Below are 18,935 nucleotides of genomic sequence, written 5' to 3'. Positions count from 1 at the left end.
GCTAAAGAGTCATCTGAGAACATAGAAAAGCTTTCAGATCTTGCAGAATTGCATGCTTGGAGATGAACTTATAAAAATCCTCCATGATTTACAGAGATGAAAGAGGAATGGCCATTTCAACTCATTTTTTGCATTGTGAGAACTTGGCTGCACTGATTTATTTAAGTATCTTTTTTTAATGACTTTAGAAGACGTGGTCTAATTTGTTGATATTTTCTATTTCTCAAAATTAAACCCCCTGACTGACAGTGCTGGGATGGAAACCCCTGGAATCAAGGGTAAGTGGTAAAAGGAAACAACTGATTTGTCCTTGTGAGTCTTAGTCTCAGCTTCCAGTGTTCTCTAGTATGGTGGTAGGTTGGACCCTGACCTAGAAATTGTTATTCATGACCAGCTTGGATCAGCTGCTATTTTTTCCTCAAAAAGCTAAAAATATGTCTAGAAATAGGTGCATTTGCTTTCTCTATTGTTTCTGGAATTGTTCTTTTTTTAATTTTTTTAATTTTGAGAGCAGAAAGAAGATCAAAAAGTATGTGAACTTCAAAGAGAAATCCAACATTTCTTTTAGAGAACTTTCGTTCCTCGCAGTCCTTGCAGATGGTGGTTTTACAGAGAGCATTTGGGTCAACAAGTTCTCATTCTTCATCTCACTCTTTATCTTTCTGCACATATGAAAGCTCACAACTTGACAGGCAGCTCAATACCTACAAATGGCTATATAGTGATTACAAAGTGTCCATGTTTTCAGACCTATTACGTATGCAGTGATGTAAAGCTTCTATTTTAAAGATAATATTTATTTATCGTACCAGAAGGGGATAATATCTGGAAAGGTTATATCGGCAAAGTAAACATGAAGCACTACTAAACAAAGTATAACCTAAATGGCCAGTGTGCTTTCAATATTGAAATTTTAATCTCATTTCCTCATTTTATTGTAAATGGTAAGGGGAAAAACTGATACAGAATCCATAGGAAAAAAGTCCTGTGCACTGTACACTGCTTATGTGAAAAAAAAAAAGTCCTCCTGGTTTGTTATTGACAACAGTTTGTTCCCTGCCAATTACACAAAAAGCAGCAGGGCTTACTTTAAGTTACGATTTCCTGTTTGTAGCCAAGTAAGCTTATTAGGGGTGAAAAAAAGGTGGAAAGGGGGATGTGAAGGAAAGAAGGTGTGTAGGTTACACATTATATAATAAATATTTAACACCCTGGTACCACATAAAGCCTGTGTTCCCAGGCAGCTCTGCTGTATCTTGGGATAGAGCCAACAGATAAGGGAACATATTCCACTTTCAGGTTCCTTCTTATTACAGCTCCGAAGGTCGGGGTAGATGAGAAAAACCAAAAAAAGGGTACTGAGAAAGGGAACAAGATCTAGATCATTAGCTGATCTCAAAAGGCATGGGAAATCAGACTTAATTTCTGAGTCCTTTGTGGACTTAATGCAAGCTATCTGAGACAGAGTCTTATTTTTTCTGAAGATATATTAAAAAGAGAGCTGTGAGCCATGCTGACCATACCAGGCAGCTAGAAAATCAAATGCTCATGTGATTTAAGGTCAGAATAAAACACTGTATTCACCTAGTCTAACGTGCTTTGTGACACTGGCTAGAGCGTTATCCAGAGATTTCTGCATGAGGCCAAACGGGTTTTATGTTATCTGTGATAAGACTTCTAGAAGACTGTCTGATCTGGGTTGAACACTCATTTGACAGAGAGTCTGTTAACCTTCTTGCAAGGATATCCCCATTTCAATAAATGTCCATCTCCTCTCTCCATTTTGATAAAATGTGTATATTTAGCTATGTGATTAAGTTTAATTATTTGTGATTCTTTGAATTCACTCCAGGTTTCTAAAGCCCTTCCAGATGATCCTAGAGGGAGCCACATCTGTGTGCACAACTATAGAAACAGCTCCATCTTCCACTTTAACACTGGTTTTATTCCTAAATTTTCTTGTGTTTAGGACAGCTGCTGTCACAGTAGTCTGAAAAAAAGTCCCGAGTCATATTACTGAGTATATGTAATGTATATGAGTCAGAATTCTGATATGGTTTCTGTAAGGGCACAAGAAGATAAAAATGCCAGCTTGCCATAGGAAGCTCAGGAAAGTGCAGGCAGAGTGAAATCCTGAAATTAAGATTTGTCAAAACCTCTGTGAACAAGGCAAACTTACATGATTTCATGCACCTCAGTTGACACAACCCTCTTAGCCTCATTTTTCCAATGAGAGTCCAACAGCCAAACCTACAAACATTTTTATAAACAGTGAAAGCAGCACAAAGTAAAGAAGAACAAGGCAAATCAGAACTGACTTCTATTGATTTTGTGATAAAGGCTCCATGGAGACCAGCTGTTAATTACCTTTCCAGAGGAGACACTTGTTTAGCTTGGAGCCAGGTCTGGTTTTTATTCCCGCCCTTTCCTCTCAGGTACAAGAGAGTGTACTGCTAGGATTAGCAGAGGATTTAAATTATAATTGTGTGTTGGCACATAGTTTTAACTATTCATCCATTTTATTATGGTACTGCTAAAGACCGGGCAAGAATGAGGTGATACACAAAATAGACACCCCCCTTCTCAACTGCTTTGCTAGTAACATTTTCAACAGTTTAGCATCACTTTCTTTCTAGTTAAAGTTATGCCAAAGCAGCATGGATATGTCCACCTTGTTTTCCTTTCCACTGTTTTTACAAGCATTAATGACTTAGCCCTTCCAGGTAAATGGCATTAATGACTTAACCCTGACAGGTACAGAGCTCTCTTGATGCCCACTGCCTTCAGAATGGAGGCAGAGGGAAGACACAGTACTGTGTCACTGTGCTTAGCTCCTTTCTGAATAAAACCACTGAGTGCCAGCTGTATGATCTCTCTGAGCTCTGCATAGTGGAAGACTAGCAAGTAGGGATAAATGAGGCTTGAAAACCATCTGTTTGCTCACCAGAGCCTGACATGGGCTGATTCAGTCCATGACATGGCTGCTGCAGTGTTTGCTGGCCTGCCTGGGTGACATGAGCTGTTACTTACGGCAATAACAGGTGCAAAGCTTTCTGACAGTAGTGTTGTTTTTAAATCCCCGAGTCCCTCTAATAACCCAGAGAGGTGGCAGGCTGAGCTCTCCAAAGCCATAGGACCAACTTCGTACATGCAGCCTGGGCAATTATGGATGCAAAACAAATCATGCCAGTGAAGTCACGATGTTCCTCACTTCTCAGAATTACTGGGGATACTGTACAGAAGGCAGGAGCATACACAATAGGAGCATGACATAGTTAAACTTTGCAAACACATACGCTTTTCCTCAAAAACCTCTCTGCTACTAATAAGGCTGGTGCAGTTTTGCTGAAAATCCTGATTCAGAAATCATAGAATCAGAGAATGGTTGGTTTGGAAGGGACCTTAAAGATCATCTAGTTCCAACCTTGCTGCCATGGGCAGGGATGTGTTCCACTAGACCAGGTTGCTCAAAGCCCCATCCAACCTGGCCTTGAACACTTACAGGGTTGGGGCATTCACGACTTCTCTGGGTAACCTGCTCCAGTGTCTCACCACCCTCACAGTTATGAATTTCCTCCTAACACCTAATCTAAATCTCTCCTCATCTAGTTTAAAATTGTTCTGCCTTGTCCTGGCACTTTCTGCCCACGTAAAAAGTCACTCTCCCTCTTTTTAATAAGCCCCCTTTAAGTACTAGAAGATCTTCCTTCTTTTTTGGGCACCTTGAGAAAGAAGGTCAAAGAGAAGGGACTTTGGTGGGTGCAGAGCACAGAGATGAGTATTTAAATTACTTATTTTAAACAGAATCTCCCTATATATGATTGAAAACAGGTGGTGCCTGGAATGACAGATCATAGCTGCTTTCTGATTATTAATACACCATCATTATGTGGTGTAAGGAAAAAGCTGCAGCAGATGGAGCTCTCTACAACCAGACAGCAATAGACCATACAGGAAAATACATGACTGCCTTAGCTTACAAGCTGTAAACACAAATGGTAATATGATTTTGATCCAGAGGGAGAACTATGTGCAATAAAACTTGAGGGTCTTCAAACACTGCAACCACTCAAAGTAAACAGACTCTTTGGTTAGTCACTGTTCTCCTGCCTACCATGTATTTCTTTATTTTCTTTGTGCTAGTATAGCAGCACTGCTAGTGCAAAAAAAGCGAACAGTGTAAGCTAGAAACAATCAGCACGATGATCTTGGTTCACACTTCAGCTCATGCATAAAGTCTCTCTACCTTAACAAGCTGCCACTCACAAGGAAGCCAGCGCAATCATGAATTAACAACCTCTGCTTCATTTTGATTCCAGAGTTATTGTGCCTTGAGAAATATTACATCTAAAAATACTTTGCATTAAGATACCCTATATGCTTCAAGCAAGGTGTTCTAGAAATGATCTTTTGCATGTTAAAGATGTCACAGCAGTGGCCTTGGTGAAGAACACTTTGCTCATTTGTATTTATGCACGTTCCCAGACCAACAAAGTGGCCAAGGTGACTTTGAGGGGGGAAACGCTGCTTGAGTATGGACAGTGCAATCTGGGCCTACAACTTTCTGTGCATGTCAAAAGTCATTTGTATATTCATTATCTTTTGATGAGTGCTGTGTGGTCAAGGGAAATGTACTTTCCCCTTTGGTGTATATCTCAAGCCTTCTGTAAATCTCCTGTGCTCTGTGTCAGTGTGGGCATAATTTAGTTCTGTATGGACTAGATCCTGCCCCCATGTTACTGTGTTTTTAAATGTAAACAGAATATTTGGGAAGGCAGAGAGCCTGGTGGGGAGTTTTCTGGGGGCAAATATATAATTGCTAACTGCTTAATTAGGAACAGTCTGACTTTTCTAGGAGATAAAAGAAGTTGCTTGTTTACTGGGATTGAGTAGCAGATGTACCAGCCAGGATTAGTAATAAATCCAAGAAATTCTGGTGTCAGGATCCATCCTCAGCTGGGGTTAAAAAGACACAGCTCTTCTGTCCTCACAATGTGAGAGTTAAAGCAATTCACGATCCACTCCTAAAAATGAGACAGAAGCTTCAGAAGAAAGAGATGGAACTCAACAGATGAGTAAACCATTGCAAGTGAATTTGGCACGGGAGAGGTCCTGTTACTGAGAGCTGGATGTGCTTGGTCAGACTGCTTTCCTCTAGTAACTCAAGGAGCAATGTGGTTTGTAGCTCTGTAGAAACCATTCTGTGTGTCTCTCTCAGATCTACTGTTACAGGCCAGCAATGCCACTTAGTGGCTTCATGAAAACTCTTTTCTCATGGAAAAAATTTCCGTTATTAGAGAGCAAGGGATTCAATTGAACAGCAGCTCATTGCTAAATCCTGAGCATAGCATGCTACAGAGTAAGAAGAATTTCCATCTTTATCTTTTCCAGATCTTACATAAGGCATAACCTCCAGTGGGGTGTGCTCCATCCCTGCATGGGTGTCCAGAGCTTGACAAAGCCCAGGTGCCCTGGGAGGCTGATGGGGAAGGCAAGACTTTGGGCACAAAAGCCTACCTTGCTTTAAGAAAGAGCTCCATTCTAACAGTGGAATTAGAACAATTAGCCACAATTCAGCAGGAAAAGCCATTCTCAGGAGACAAGTGGAGGCTGTCTGGCTCCTGCTGTCTGCCAAGCACCTTCGTTCCCAGATTTGTCAAGGTGCTGTGCCATCTAGAGGAATTTGAGAGGCATTTTCCCGTGTCTCTCCAAATAGCTCCTGGCTCAGGGTCACTGCTGGTGAAGCCAAGCAGTGAACCCGCTCCTGGGCCAAAAACACTTCTGGCAGTCCCTGTGTCTGGTGTTCCTGTTCCAACACAGCACATTTGCTGGAGTTATACTAAATGTCTTTAAAAATGTGCTGCCTTAACTGTTTTAGTGTGATGACCATGGTTTTCTTTACTGCTTCAGTTTACATCCAAGTGTGATTCACAGTAACAAGGGCACACTTCTACCAAAATACCAGGCTGCTGCTGATATAGATACCTGTTACTACATGAAACAAGGGCTTAACCTTTTTTTTTTTTTGCTTTGTCATATACAGCATCACAAAGAAGACCACTGTAATATTCAGCTACCAGTGACTTACAGGCAGAGATGGACTTCATGGCTTTTGTTTTGAGGTAATTACAGAGTACACTAATTCTAATTACCATGAAATGGAAGCGGTGGCCTACAAACAGAGGCACAGAGTATCTGGTGAGTGAATGTTGCTATTGACTAAAAATGATTATTTAATCTTTAAAAATGTTGACGCAAAATATTACCTTCGTTTCTTTCCTGCTCAACAACACCTCAGGCTTCAATTACCCCATGAACTGGCCAGCTCAGCCTGACATCCTCAGCTCTATCCTGCCCAATATACCTGTCCTGGTACATATCTGTCTCCTCTGACTGACAACCATCCAGAGCTGATGGGTTGCTTATGGCTTTCCTTTGCATTACCTGAGTAACCCTGTGCTCTCAGCCCTCCAAAATTCCTTTATGCATCCTAATCCCTATGTGATTCTGACCATCAGAAAGGTGAGTCATAAATTAATAGAAAAAACTAAGTCTGTCCTTTTTCCTCTGGGAAAAAATAAAGGAATTTCCCAGGTTCTCATCGATTTTAAATGATCACGTGTTGCTTCTACAGCTTACTTTCTTTTTGACTTTTCTCCACTTTTGATGTCTGCTGCTAGGTCTCTTCTGGCAGGAGGTGACTGCTGTTAAGTGACTTCAGAGTGTGATGCTTGTTGTCAGCCATCATGTCGCACTGTTTGGAAACAAAAACAAAGAAACCCCCAAACAAACAAACAAAAAAAGAGTGAAAAGTGTTATTGCTACAGGAAGTAATCCGTTAACAATGTATCATTATGTGCTTTTAAATTAGCAGGTGTTTGGGGGACCCCTTGGAAAGCTTTACTCTGCTTTCTGAGAAGTTTTCAAAGGATACCAGCTGCAAGCTTTAGCAAGCTCTAGCTGGTGCTGAGCTAGGGACAGTTTGTGCAAATAAAATAAGAAAGAATTTAAAACATCATCTCTCACTTGAAATGGTATTTACTGGAAGTTTAAGTGGGCTTTACTGAAAGTTTTAAACCTTCTTGACTACTGGTATACTGAAAATATTTGCTTTGTTGTTAGAGGCTGAAATGCTGAAAATGGAAGTCCCAAGGTAACAAAGAAAAATTGTCCTTACACTTGGCTCTTCAGCTGGTGACCTCAGACATAGTGTCTCCAGAAGTTAAATGTCAAGGGGAATATTATTAAGCAGGTGTAGATTTCACAAGAAAAACTAACAGTAGCAGCTTGAAGTTGTCTGGTCTCCTGTGGTGCAACAATTTAGAAATCTCAGCTCTGTTGTAGCTATGGGACAAGCCCAAATAAGCAGTGCCCTTTCTTTCCCGACCTGAACTCCCAGAACTTCAATGGAGTTGTACTGATCTGCACCAACTGAAGATCATTGATGGCATCTTTATTTGATAAATTGCAGGCATTCCTGTTATAGAAACAAATACATGGCTGAACCTGACTTGTCCATGTTTTGGAAAAAAGGTAATTCTGAAATGAAAGATTATGGAATCATAGAACCATAGAATAGTTTTGTTTGGAAGAGACCTTAAAGATCATCTAGCTCCAAACCTCCTGCCATGGGCAGGGTCACCTTCCGTTAGACCAGACTGGAAAAACTCTTCAGAGGTTATATCTTGTTTGATATTTATGGAACAAAGAAACAGCTTTACCTTTGCTTCACTGTTGATGATCTTGAATTTTTAGTCTACGTGTCACTGCACCAGTGACACACCGATGCACTCTATCTGCTTCTCTGTTTGATTACCAAGTTCACAGCAAATCTAGAGAGGTCTTCCGTGTCACACTTTCAAAAAAGAAGATGATCTTTCAGAATCAGAAGGAATTTACTTTCTCCTGCAACTAAGGTCAGGGTCTCACAGGCTTGCTCTTGAGGTGCAGACAGCCCCGCTGTGCCTATGTTTCCTGGGCACTGGGCCAAGGTCTGTTTCTGACTGTCATTAGCTTGCTGAGCAACTCTTAGAAGTCAGTCACTTCCCATCTGTCTTTTTATCCATGTCTTGAGCATGTAGGAACATACAGCATGCAGGGGTGAAATGAGCTTTCACTGCGTTTTCTTTCCTTCTTGGACTTCCACAATGTACTCAGAATGAATGATTTGTTTTGTCCTTTGTCCCTTGTCCTCTCAAACTGCCTGGTTACACACCTCAGCCTCCACAGAAATAATTGTTTTGGGGAATAAGTTACACACTGCTTAAGCACTTGCAAAGGTTTTACATTTTATTCTAATTCTGCAGTATCTGAGATATACAGAATAAAACAGAGCATGCTTTAAGTTATAAAGGACTATATTAGGCAAGTAGTCCAACCACTATCATTTCAGAATGAAAGGGTTGATGGTTTATACACATTCAGCTGAATTCAGACCTGAAAAAGGTGATACAGATCCTCCGACTGTAGCTATTCCTGCCTTCCCCAAGCCAAAGACAGTTGTGCTTATTCACTAGAATAGACTAGAAAAACAGGTTCAGTCAATGCCTGGTAAGAAATGGCACCACTGACTTGAAAGTCAAATTAGTAGATAAGGATAATAAATATATATGCATTTTGATATATGTTATATTTATCAAAATTACCTTATGTTCTGTGAAAGAACAATATATGGAATAGAGGGACTGTATATGACAGAATAAGAATTTAAAATGTGTAAAAGTATCTGGGTAAATGTGAATATTATAAAGAAAGTAATAATAATGATGATGATAATAATAATGCAAAATAGAATAGTCAAAGACAACACATGTCAGTGGTCATGTAGGGGATAGCCTATGGAAGTTATGGCAGTGGAGACACAAGGTGGGAAGGATTTCTGGGCTGATTGGTCAATGTAAAAAGGTTAAGGGATTCATTCTTTTAGTCACATAGAAAATGTATGGTCTGAATCATCAGACAGACCTAATTGCAGGACACGTGGATGCTGCCCTACTTAGAGTACAGTTTTGAATGCTGATCGAATTTTAGACAAGAATTGCTATATTTTTTCTGTAGGAAACCCAGGAAAATTCTTACAAAGTGCTATTAAACCAGGCCCTTTAACACCTTGTAGAAGTAGGCATTTGTCCAAAATGCTCTCAGAAAGTTCTTGCAGGCAAGCAATGAACACTCTGGTCAGTAGAGAATTGCACAACATGGAGATAAAGGCTGCAGCATGCTGAGGGTTGTACAAACATGCAAGACATCATTTAATTCTAGGGCTTTCAGGCTGAACAGGCAATGGAGATAAAGGAGGGGCAAGCAGCAGCGAAAAAGGCATTATCCAATGCAATGAAAAGCTTGCCAGTAAAACCCAGAATCATGGCCAAGCTTCCCAAATCCCCATCTATGACCTATCCCCTCAGTCAAACCTCCATTGGATTATATGAGTCTCTACTGCTTTGTGACTTGCCTTGTAGAAGAAAATCACAGGAAGGAATAGTTACAGCAACAACATGAAGATTAAAGAACAAGACTGCCCCTTGAGAGAAATTTGGGCAGCTGCACAATGTAAATTGCATGTTGTGGCCTGAAACATCTGTTTTGATGTACTGATCTCTCCAGAGGATTTTAGGATTGTTATCTCTCTATTTCAGTTGTCATCACGTACTGGATTGTGGCCCTCTAGTAGAGGCATACCCATGTTTCCCCTTAACACAGGTCTGGTACTTAAATCAAATAACATGGTTGGAATATAATTGTACAGACACACTCCCAAGTATCGCTTAGTCACGGCTCCAAACCCGCTTCCCCCTATAGACTGTGGCTGAACACAAACAACATGTAGGGGAATAACAAAAGAGAAATGGGCCAGAACTTACTCCCACTAACAAGAGCAGGCTTAGCTTCTCAGCTGGAACAATCCAGCTTTCCCCAGAAAGAGTACATCTTTTAACAGGATTACCTTGTAGCTGTTCTCTTACCATATGCTCTCTTTGTATTCATGTAAATCAGTCTGCTTGGCAGATGAAAAACTAGCATGACATGTGGATCCTTTGCAGACAGCTGGGAACGGTGAGGCTCCTCTGACATGAGCGTCTCTGCATACAGGGCACTGGATCACTACACCAAACAGGACTTTCCAGAGATGGATTAAGACCTTAAAGGTGCAGCACAGGCAGTGTAAAAGAAAAACATCCCTTAGTTAGAGGTGAGCAGAGGAAAAAACAATGTCTGTGCCCACACATAGATCTACAATTTTCCCAAGGCATCGGTGCAGTTGCAGAGATGAGGGTGGAACTTTTGTTTTCCATAAATTGTAGCATGCTTCACCTGAGACACATCCATGTGCCTTGGATTGCCCTCCCATCAGAAACAGGAACATGGAAGTAGTGAAAGCAAATCTCTGCAAATATATGTTTATTTCTTTAGTGTTTTGTAGCTATATAAGGTTCTATCTTAGGTTTACTCACTTCCAGTCTTTATCTTTCAAGCCTTGTCTCATTCGTCCACTTCCAAGAGGAATATCAAAACTAGAGGTAAAAAAAAATCCTCTTTCCTAGTCCAATATATATGTCCATATATTTCTACCTCTCTGCACAGAAAGCTCATTAAGATATATATGTAAGCAAAAGTCTTTAGGCATACATTTTAACAAGCATGAAATGAGGTCATCAGTTCCTTCTGGGAAGCCCCACTCCTTTTTGAACATGCAAGAAATTTTGTTTACATATCTTCTTCCAAGAAACATTCTCTTATCCTGGAGGAACTCATCATTACTAGTAGCAGTCTGTACCTTTAAATATCTGTGAGTTACTGAAGTCTGGCTACTGTCGCATACACCTGAATCTTTTTAAGAGTTGTTTATCTGTTAATGGTCACACTGATGGTTAAAGACTGGAAAATATAACCAAATATAGTATTAGTGAGAATACAGCATGAACCATTTCTTTTAGCAGCAGTTGCATTTATCTTACAAGATTACCCACAGCAGCTCAGTAGTTTCAATATGAATGGCACAGTTACAACTGGGGGAAAATATGCAAGCATATTTTGAATCATACCTGTCTGTGGAGAGGGACAGTTTGCCACAGACTTGGCAATAAACTTCAGAAACAAACTCAGTCCTGGTTTTGCTTTGTAACAAGAGCTGCCAGCTGAATTTTGTTAGGCTGTGCTCTAGAGGACACTCTAGAGGTTGGACTAGATTGTCTCTTCCAACCTTACCCATTATGTGATTCTGTAACTCTAATTAAAAATCTGAAGGCTGAAATCCAAGTAAGGCTTGGAAGCTACCACTGCTTCAAAAGGAGATGTGATTTCCCCCCTGCCACAGTGAGTGGGGAGTAAAAATCCTGGCTTCCTTAGTAACACCAGCTAATCAACCCCTGCTCTTAATCAAGCCTATAGATGAGCTTGTGGTGGACCTGTGCTTTTTGGAAAATGTCTTCCAAGCCTGACATCGTGTTGTGCTTCTTCACAGGCTGCCCTGAAAGCTAATCAGCATGTGTCTTAATACAAAACAACTGAACAGCACTGCTCTTGCTAGTGGCACTTTCCTCCCAACACTGCAGGTGTCACTGTAAAATAAAAAATCTGCTTGTAGCAGGTTCTGTTCTGGTGACTTTGCAGGGGATTGTACGCAACTAGAGTTTACATGAAAATATTTGTCCTCTGATAATAGAATAGATGCTATGCTCTATTCTAACACTGTTGCTTGAACTGTATTTGGTGGTCACAGTTCTCATAGGAGGAAAAAAAGGTTGATGTTACAAAGGCAGATTTTCCCCTTTCCTATGATTTTACCATTAGCGAGAAAAAGGCATGGTATTTTTGGTCTGCAAAGCCAAAGTGTTGCTTTTTACAGGCATAGCAGAGCAACGAGAGTTCAGTGATGTAAAAAAGCAGTTTATTTCTTAGTCATATGATTGTCCATGTAATTCTGCCTTTCAGTGATGCCTGAGTAATTCTTTGCAGAAGGAATGCTTTAATTAGGGTGGGTATACCCAGTCTATCAAGTTATTAGGATGATATAATGAGTAAATCCAGAGCAGGCTCCTGTCTAGTAAATGTGAGAGATATCTTAACTATGCTGTAGTACATTTCCATTAGACAGAGAGATTGTCTTTTATCTTAAAGGTTCATTATGAGTATAAATGTATTAAAGAATGTGAATCACTTAGATATATTGTTGTGAGGGTCAGATAAAACGCCAAGTGAAATTCACCTCTCACTCAGCAGCACCAGTTTTTGCTTGTTGTTTCACAGTTGTTTCACTCAGTGTCTGATGAGAAATCGTTTTGTGAAGGTTAAAAAAATCAGCCTGATGCATTCCCTCATTGCAGGCAAAATTATCCAATTTATCCACAATTATAAAGGTCTTTATAAAGGAAAAAACACCAAACCCCAAACTCAACCCCCTGATTTGTTTTTTTTCTCTTGCATTAATTGTAAATGTTTATGCTTTTGAAACATCCCTAAGGATATATTTTAGTAATATGAATTTTGGCACATAAATTGTTTAAATTACTCATATAACTTTATATTCTAGCTCCAGCTCCTACAGCTGCTGCTGGTGCAGGTGCTACAGAGAGATAGGATTAGGAGCACTTATGTTTTAGCCATTGAATTACCTTTATTCCATTTGTTCTTTCTTCTTCTAACATGAACATGTTCCTTGGAATTTTATGGGTAACAAAAACTAGAGGAAGTACTAAAGCAGGAGGTTTATCTTTTGCCCTTGAGTATGCTTATGCTGCGCTCACTAATGTCTGTGGGGATACTGTGCCTGTATCCTGGTCAGAAATTTAGTCTTCAGGAGAGCTAATAAGCTGGAATTCAGCCCAGAGCTAAAGTCATGTGTCTGTGTCAGCTTATAGGCCCATTTAGCCACCTTGGGAGAAAATGCAAACAGGCTTCTCCTAGCTATATGTTACACTTTCTCTTGTTGCTAAAAGATGACATTGGAAGTGTTGCCTAAAATCAGGAGAAAAAACTCACCAGGCAAATTTAGTACAGATAAAATAGAGAGCACCTCTTTTAATTAAGGCCTTCTGGCTCATGGAGTACAAAGGCATGTACTCGTATCCAGGGGTTCCACAATTTATGGTCCGATCCGAGAACCCCTCTCAGGGTTCCAGGCTTGAAGGTTGCTTTGATTATGATGGTATCTTCTTGTCCTGGCCTGGGGTGCACACGTTCTTAAACAAGATGTATTTACCATAGTCCTGCCTTGAAAGGAGCCTAAACAAGCCTAAAGAATTTAGAAAATTCGATATGAAGTGGGGAATAGGTTTTGGTAAGTGTTAACTACTATTCTAAAATGTGAGAGACAATACAACTATACTAAAAATCTATAGTTACTACATGGCTACTTACAAATCTACAAAAAGTTAAAAATCCCAAAAATCCTAAGGCATCAGAAGCAAAGGAAATCTGGTCTGAAAGAGCTGACCCACCTCCAGCCTCAGGTCAGGAACAGCTGTACCAGTTTCACTGTGTCTTGCATTTGTCTTGCAATGTAAAACTGGCCCCATGCTCCAATTATACCCAGTGCTATATGCTAGTGGTAACTTCTGTCTAGATGGGAATAATCACCTCTTTTTGTTGAATAGCATCATGTCTTTTCAGGCTGCTACTCCAAGTTGTGGCATAATTTTGACCTGCTAATGAGATCCTCTAAACACCATTTGCAAATCTTTCCAGACTGGTTTTGTTTGAAAATGTGTTATATATTTTCTCTGTTACAGAAAATACAGACAAGAACAAGACCTAAGACAGAGCCATCCTTAGCCCAGGCTCTCACAATCCCAACAGCATAGGATACAGGCCAGCAAAAAGACTAGACTACCAACAAAAAGACCAGCACTGTGCACCTAGAAACCCTACCCACTTGACAGCACCACCAGTCACTGCAACCTTCACTGAAACCCAGTTAACTATTTTGGCTTTTCATCAGTTGTTGCCATAGTTTCCCAAACTTTGGAGGAAAAGTAAAAATGCTCGTATACTTTTCAGGTGTAGCATTAAGGTCTCCCAAGAACAGTGTTCCCTTCCTCTCCCACTCAGTTATGCAGAAGCTGGTCAGCCTTCCCAGTAGGGAACACAGCCACTGGTCTGCAGCACTGACCCACCAGGATTAGATGCCAGTTTTGCCATTTCTGTTGACACGATAAGCATAGTGAGAATGGAAGGTTTCAGGATGTTTGCCTAAAAAGGTTTTAAGTAAGTTGCAGCTTACTTTCACTGCAGTGCTTGAGGCTCTACCAGCTCTGTGGCCAAGCCATCTTTTCACAGCTCCAATGTGCCTCTTCCCACCAATGGGTAGTTGAAACTAAGTGGAACAGCAGCTCTGTTCTGTCCCTCAGAGAAGGCTTTATTGATACATCTGGCCACCAGGAATGAGTTTACTAATTATGTGGTTGACTTTCAAGAAAAAATGGTCTATCAGACCTAACTGAAATGAAGAAGTCAAATGAACTCCATTTAGCACTTCCAAAATGCTGATCTAGAGTGTTAAGTCTTTTGATATGGGAATGCATGAGCTATAGTGGATATAAAATAGGACAGGTGCATTTAATTTTTCTACATTTCTTTTACTGTAACTACAGTAAGGTCTTCTTAGCCATTATCAGACCAAGCTAAGCTAATGCTGCTGACTAAGAAATTAAGGTCTAAGAGAAGTCCCTCTTACTCTTCCTAATGCATTTCATTTCATCTCTACATATCTGTGGTAATTTCACACCACAGACCAGGAAAGTGAAATCAGAATAGCAGTGTTCAAACATTTAAGTCAAGATTTTAAAAAATTGGGTGAGCTTATTTTTGCCTATTTAAAGAATTGCATGAGCAGTTGAAAATTAAGAAAAGGAATTTTTAAATATAATTTCATAACAATTTTTTTTCACTCTCAGTCAGCTTGAGGTCCAAATCATCACAAGCTGGTTGATCAATGCAGGAAGCAAGGATAAATCTGTACCACAGTACTCTTCTCTTGATCTGTGTAAATGTACACTTTCTTGAAGTCAATTAGGGATTGGAGTCTCTGAGAAATGGTGCTGTACAAAGAGCATCATTAATATCAGCTGCTTTCCTGCTATCCAAGGGTACTTGCAGCATTTCCATCTGCATTTGTTTTACTGTTCATCATTATATTATCTCAAAGGTAAACACTCTTAGATGAGAGATACTTTGTTTCCAGTTTATATTAAGGAGGATTCTCTTGGTAACCATTCTCAGAGGAAAGAGAAGAGGTTATGATGGACTCCTGATGATGAATTAAAATACTAGAATAGCAGTGGGAAAGGCTAGACTGGAAAGACCAGGCTTTGCTCTCTGGTGCTTACTTATTTTGTTGATAGTGCTTCTGAGTGCTCAGCTTATAGAGCTGCTGCTAACACCTTTGCAAACATTAATCATGAAGTATGCCTCCAAATTCACAGAATCACAGAACCACAGAATAGTTTGGGTTGGAAGGGACCTTAAAGATCACCTAGTTCCAACCCTCCTGCCATAGGCAGGGACACCTTTCACTAGACCAGGTTGTTCAAAGCCCTACCTAACCTGGATTAAACACTTCCAGGGATGGGACATTCACAATTTCTCTGGGCAACTTGTTCCACCACTCTCACAATAAAGAATTTCTTCCTAATATCTAATCTAAATCTACTCTTTTTCAGTTTAAGCCATTCCCTCTTGTTCTGACACTACATGCCTTTGTAAAAAATCCCTCTCCAACTCTCTTGTAGGATCCCTTTAGATGCTGAAAAGCTAATTTAAGGTCTTAAAGGCACTCTTTTAACACATTTCCAAATGGGTGTAGTTAAGCCTAAAGTTCAGGGCTATGAAACTGTTCCTGTGAGGCGTTTTGAAGTCTTCTTAATCATATGCTGGCTGGACCGCACTGGATAAATGTAGACCTGAGCAAGCACATGTTTCGATGGAAGACATTTAAAAGAGTTTTTGAAGTCTCTTTTAAGAATAATGCAAGAATCTTCAGAAAATGTGACCTCATCAAATGTCATAAAAGACTATTTAACGGTGCAAGTATATTAGAGACATATACTAGTATGCTTGTATTTATTTATTAGTATTCATATATCAGGACATACCAGATAAGACATCCTGGAATGAGCAAGATCCTAGTTGTCTAGGAAAGTGATATCAGCACCCATTTAAATGCCTCTATTTAGGAAAACCAGAAAGGGTATTTGCCAGAATATCAACATCTCCACGCTTTCTGTTTCTTGGGTTGGGCAGCAATTATTGACAGGTATTTAGCCTAATATTAACTTCTGCAACCTGAACTCTGACTGTGCTCCAGTAACATCTTGACCACTGGAGTTCTACCACTGAACTGCACAGCACTTAGTACAACAAGAGTAGCAAGACATTATGTTAGGGGAGTAATTTCCCTTGATAGCTGTGTGTGAGGGTAACAACGAGCTGTGCACAGGATCCAGAAAGAATGAGCCCGTGAACCTGCAGGAAAAGTGACAAAGAGCAGCCAAGTTGTATTCTGCCAATATTTAAATCATCTATGTGGAACGAAAGTCCTCTGCTCTCCTGGTATTTCACACAATTTTATTGCTATACCCAGGAACACGGAAAACTGCTGTTGCTGGTTTTCCACACTTCAAAGAAAATTGTTGGTTTAGGCAGATTTTTACCTTTGGTTTGTCCTGGCTAGTATTTTAGGTTAACAGACAAGTTCTGATGAAATGAAAAAGATGCACACTGTTTTCATTATAATTCTTGTGCAGGGATACCTGCCACCACCTGCCATCCACCAGTGTGGATAAAGCATGCCACTTCAAATAATGTAGACATCTCATCTTCTGTTCCTTTTACTGATGAACATATGGATAGATTATTTTAATTCAGTTTTTTTTGATGATGTGCTGTTCCTATATGCTACAGTAGAAATTTTTCTGTGACTTACATTTACATTTAACTTATCTTAGGTAGCATATTCTTACAAGCCTGTGAAATGCAATGATTTTTAGAGATTGCCTTTTAGTTCAGTGCTATTATAATTCCATTATTGTTATTATTATTATTATTACTACTTAGGTTGGCACCTAGAAGACCAGATGGATAATTTATTAGGTTGTCTGCTTTTGACTTACAGCTTAGAAGTCAGTCATAATTTGTATGCATTAGCACGTAGAAGAAATGAATGTAAAACTAAATGTTAAATATGAGTATATATACCATGCAATTCTTTTCAGGTCACACACTTCAAAATTAATTATTTTCACCATATATTTGATCCTTCCAGTGTCCTGAAATGACAGCCTTGGTTCCTAATCAGGCTTTTGGAGCAAGTGAATAAATTCCAAGAGTATAAAGTAAGTAGCTAGTTTGTATTCCTGAATTAATTTTGATCCCTACAGTTCAACAAAAATTTATAGAATGTGCAGTGGTTTGCCAGGAAATTTCTACAGTCAGAGAGTTTATTATCTATTTCTGTCTCAGCTCTTGTTCTAGCAAGAGTTAGCAAAAAATCCATGAAAGGAATGTGTAAAATGCCAAAATTGTGGATGACAGCCATTCCTATGTACTTATAATAGAATTATTTATTGATAGCATCAGGTGGGTTTGAAAGCAAGAGAACTGGAAAAGGAGAAAGAGAATAGAGTGGGTTTTTTTAAGAGCTCTGAGGTGCTTAAATCTTTTAATGAAGAAGGATGGAAAGCTCATGCTTCCCTTTCTGGTGGTCTCAGTGGGTACTCACACATTTGGAAAACCTGTAGCTCTTAAAAATATCAGTAAGTTGCAGCTCCTGTTTCATCCGAGTTGGTTCAGACTTCGGTACTGTGCTCTGCCACGAACACCTGCAATGCTGTAGAAAGAGGTGCAAACCTCAAGAGTGGTTTTCTTTGCCATTAGCTCTCAGAAAAACCCCTTCCTGTTCTCTGGGAAAACACCTTGGACTGCTTCTCATGCATAGATCAACCATCTGCATCTTAATGTGTTGTACAATCTCCTGACCAAAATCCAATTCCTTTGACTATTTTTGAGTGAATGTCCTAAACCTGAATTTTCAATGTTCCTTCACTGGACTTGGTACTTTGTTATCCTTTATACAGCAAAATGCTGATAAACTCCATCCTTGATCCTGCAAAACACTTAGATGCATGTTTAAACTTACCTGCACATGTGCTTTGCTGCACAGCAGTCAGTGCTCAGTAGCTTTCAGGTCCATTATCTGGGGGGAAAGTGCCCACTATATTCTGTGAGCACTGCAGAAAACAAAATTCTTTCAAGCAGACCAACACATAGGAAAATATTTCCAATGTTTTTCTTTTCCTTGGGCAGGAAGGAGACAGATTGGAAAGGTAGTAAAATCTGAGCATGTTTGACTCAAAAGGTGGTCATGGCTGTCATCCTGTTTTCTGTGTTTGCATTCATTACGAATATCCTGCTGAAAAGAGAGTGGCTGGTGCAAAGAATTGGAACAGATTTAATTTAGCTGTGCTCCTCATATTTCATTAACATGGTACTAAATTCACGCTGGACTGAGAAATATCAACAAGGGTCAAACATGAAGTGAAGAGAAAGTATATCTCCCTGCCACGGACAGTAATTGCTCTATGGGACATGCTTCAGATCTGTATCCTGGTATCTGTACATGTCTTTGTGCTCAGCAGGTAATGAGTCAGCACCATTCCTGGTAGCCAGCTGATGCTGGAAAAGGAAGGTGATTGCCTGGTCTTGAACTCTGTGGACACATTCCATGGAAATAGAGAGACACTACAGTTGATTTTTTTACCCTGAAACCACAACACAGTTAAAAAAGCTTGACTTATTTATACTAACCTGGCTAGATCCTCTGCATCCCCAGGGGATGCAGGAGTCCTGCAAGACCTGATGCAGAAATGACGTTACTACTCCTTACTGGCACAGCAAACTTAGGACACACATTCAGGTAATAAATTGTCCTGCACTATGAT

The 18,935-nt window shown here is 39.9% G+C and overlaps 1 long non-coding RNA gene across 1 annotated transcript; it reads right to left on the bottom strand.

Annotated features, from left to right (window-relative positions):
- Positions 1-2,179: 2,179 nt before the first annotated feature.
- Positions 2,180-18,228, bottom strand: LOC127472119 (uncharacterized). The gene is made up of 4 exons (XR_007904878.1): positions 18,134-18,228; positions 9,966-10,141; positions 6,640-6,754; positions 2,180-2,250 (listed from the first exon to the last, which is right to left on the bottom strand). It is a non-coding gene; the product is annotated as an uncharacterized LOC127472119 (long non-coding RNA).
- Between the last annotated feature and the right edge of the window lie 707 nt (positions 18,229-18,935).

The sequence above is a fragment of the Manacus candei genome, unplaced genomic scaffold (genome assembly GCF_025592945.1).
Source record: "Manacus candei isolate 608988 ecotype Guabito, Panama unplaced genomic scaffold, ASM2559294v1 h1tg000028l, whole genome shotgun sequence".
Taxonomy (NCBI): Eukaryota; Metazoa; Chordata; class Aves; order Passeriformes; family Pipridae; genus Manacus; species Manacus candei.
This window is presented reverse-complemented; position numbering and strand designations above follow the sequence as displayed.